Here is a 3,738-nt window from a genome sequence, read left to right as displayed (position 1 = left end):
AAAAAAAATAAATAAAAAAGTTTCATACAAACTCACAGATATATATTCCCAAATTATATAAATATCAAAGTTTTTCTGATGTTTCAAAATAACAATTATTTTCAGTATTTTTTATTTTCTTTTAAGCTGCTCTTGAGTGTGAAATAGAATCATGCATGGCAGTCATATGTACTTCTTTATATAAATTTAATATTTTTATATATTGAAAGGCACATGAATATCCTGTCCAAGGTTTTCCTTCACATATTTTTATTGCACTTCCTGTGATGTCCATAGATCTATCTATATTTTAGATTTATATTTTATTCTCAACAGTAACAACAACAAAAGTCATTCCTTTGTGTTTACATGAAATACAAACATATTACTCAACTAATTGACGAATTTTTTTTAAAAAAATCAATGATACCTTGTAATAAACAGAATTTCCAAAGCCCGTATTAGAATAGAATTTTTCTACTAAATTGTCTTCATGTCATCCTAAATGTGTACACCTCTGTGCAGAAATAATGCCGGAGCTTGTTTACATATCTTTATGCCATTTGATGCTACCTGTGCTCTCAGTCATTCTGCTTAGTTTTTTTCTCACATATAAACTAAAAAGACAAACTCAATTTTATCATTCTCAATTTCTTATGACAATTTATCACTCAGATCACACTGTTAATTGGAAAACTAGTGTTGGGATGTAGCTAGTAGACATAGATTGCTGACATAACACACATGAATCCTGGGATTCAACTCCCCATACAGCAAAAATGAAGAAATAAATTGATAGCATTTACTCAATGCTAAATGTCTTATCAATAGTGCCATGAAATTAAAAACACAGTAATAACGGCCAGAAAGAGGAATATGAAAAGTAGCAGCTTTATTTTACTGAAATTTCAGTTTACAATTGCAAAGCGATTATGGATTATAAACTTGGATTATTTATTGCTGCAGATTGTTACTGCTTTGGAGTGCAGGGCATCATTGAATGTCTTATTTTTGTCTCTTCTACATGGCTTAGATTATAGTAGTATAACACCATGCTTAGATTTTTGCAGGCAAAAGGATGACCCTATACATTGGAGCTACACCTCGAGGGTCAAGATTTATACTTTAAATTATATTATCGTATCATTTAAAAAGTAGGAAATTTTACACATGTTTGTCTGTGGCTGTAATGAATTAGAAGATATTTATCTTTATGTTTCAACATTTAATCTGAAAAACTCATAATATAACTTGTCAGAATTAACCTTATTAATACTCAGATCCTATAATCCAGTGTGAATATTCTGGTGCTCAATAGTTTATTGACATACTTCAGTAATTCTACTTTAAAACTATATCTCATGCACAGAATGTGCCAGTTGTATTTCTGACAATATATAAACATCCAAATTTACAATTAATAACAAATAGTGAAAAAAGACCAGAATTTGAAAGAATATGGGAGGGTTTGGGGGGATAAGAGGGGAGAAAGGAATGTTTATATTATAATCTCAAACATAAACGAAAACACTTTCCTCAAGTGTTATATGCATGGTTTATAAAATTTCAAAAGTTAGCTGGGAGGGATGGCACACTTCTTTAATCCCAGCACTCAGGAGACAGAGACAGGCAGATCTCTGGTGAGTTCGAGGACAGCCTGGTCTACAAGAGCTAGTTCCAGGACAGTCTGCAAAGATACAGAGAAACCCTGTCTTGAACCACCCCCCCCCAAAAAAAAAGCCCCAAACATCAGAAGTCTTGAGGAAACTATAAATAAAGTTGTGGGTGGTATGATAAATTACAGAAAGTATAATATTAATTCACGTCTTTCTTTCAAGATCACATGTCATAAATTAAATATTTAAACACAAGTTCAAAAAACCTTCTCAGTGACCGCCTATAATGATTAATTAGACCAGTTAAATTGGTTCCTTCATTTTATAATTAATAAAATACTTCTCTTAATTTCTATTTGGATAATTGCAGGGATCTATTACTAACCCTGTCTGGAAGAATTTTATATAAATCCAGTGTTATATTTTGTATTTTTCCTGTTTTTGATTTAAACCGATTCATGTCACTTTCCTTTTCCTGCTTCACCCCTCTCAGCGTCTATTCTCCCTTTATTCCTCCTTTGACTACTCCATTCTGAAGTTCACAGCCCCTTTTCCCTTTATTATTATTGTTACCTATATTAATATGCATGTATGTGAATGCACAAACATACATGAATATGAATATAAAAATTATCCAGTCTGTTTCTGTTATTATCTGTATATGATTTCAGGGCTGACCACTCTGTATTGAACAACTGATCATGGATATCACATTGGGAAAAATCCCATGATCTTTCAATCAGTAACTATTATTTTTTGTGCTAATTTCTCTGGGGATGGGCCCCTGGAAACTTCCCTTTTCATCGTAATTACGTCCAATGATATTGACACTGCTCTGGTACTGTTGGGTCCAATCTTTTTTTTAACTTATTTGGCAACAAAGGCATGTGTCATGGTCCATCTGTATAAGAGGTTATACTCAATCCCACGGTGAGTGCAATCTTTACTAACATAGATAGGCTAAATTGAACCTTACATAAATATTATTTATTCTTAAGAATCACAGCAATAATTTAGAACTTAGAATAATAGGTTTAATTTCTAGGAGAAAACTTATTCCTCGAAGTGCTAACAAAAAACATATTTTTATTTTTTGTGTTTTGTTTTCAAACTCTCTACAGAGGAACAATAAATGTCCAAATCACCAATGCTTAGTCTGTTAGATCCTTCAACACCATCAATTTTCTAATATTAAGAATAATTCAAATTTCAATTTTCCATTATGTCTATCATTTATTTTTCAGTAAGTGTTTGTACATCTGCAGGATATGTGCACAAGAGTAGACTGAGAGATAAGAGTATGGATCCCCTTGAGCTAGAGTTACAGGCTTTTTTGTTACAGGCTGCCTTAGGCATGGGTGTGGAAACTATGTTTCCTCTGTTAGAACATGTGCTCATAAACACATAAAAATCTCTCCACTCTCTCGATACATTTGATAAATAACACAACAAAACCACATAGTTTGTTATTTTTTTATATATCAGATAATATTTTTTTTAATTTCCAAATGAGGAAAGTGTGACTTGGAGAAGTTTACTAATTTTTATAAGTTCTTTTATTTATTCATTCAACAAATGCATAATTAATTCTCTATGCAGAGCAAGTATCAATATGTTCTTAAAACTCTAGGACTTAGTTTGTATTTGACTGAGTTTTGAGATGGTGGAGTATTGGTTGAACATTGCTTTTTTTATCCTTACTGTACCTCCTGAACTTTAGGAGCAGAGGAAGAAAGCACAGAAAATCTCCACAACAGTTAAACAAAACAGACAAACAAAAAGTTACTCAGTTCACAACCCTAGGTCTCTGCTTTCTTGGGTGTTAGCTATGGACAACAGGCTGAATATAGCACACAATACCTTCTTATTAGACAATACAAAAGGTCAGTGTGGAAAGTAAGACAGATCACCAGAGTACATTATACCTATGCTAAAATGTTAACTCGTATTCTTTTTAACAAGAATCTAAGGTAAAAGGAAAATTCTCTTTAATGGTTATAACTAACTCATTATTTTACCATTGTCACTAAGAATGTTATTTTTTCTTATATTTTATTTGTAAGATGATAACATTTCAAGCTACTAGACTTGGAGAAAGAAAACAGGTAGCAGAGAGCAGGATTACATTTTTTTTAGCTTCCTT

The sequence above is a fragment of the Microtus ochrogaster genome, linkage group LG4 (assembly GCF_000317375.1).
Source record: "Microtus ochrogaster isolate Prairie Vole_2 linkage group LG4, MicOch1.0, whole genome shotgun sequence".
Lineage (NCBI taxonomy): Eukaryota > Metazoa > Chordata > Mammalia > Rodentia > Cricetidae > Microtus > Microtus ochrogaster.
This window is presented reverse-complemented; position numbering follows the sequence as displayed.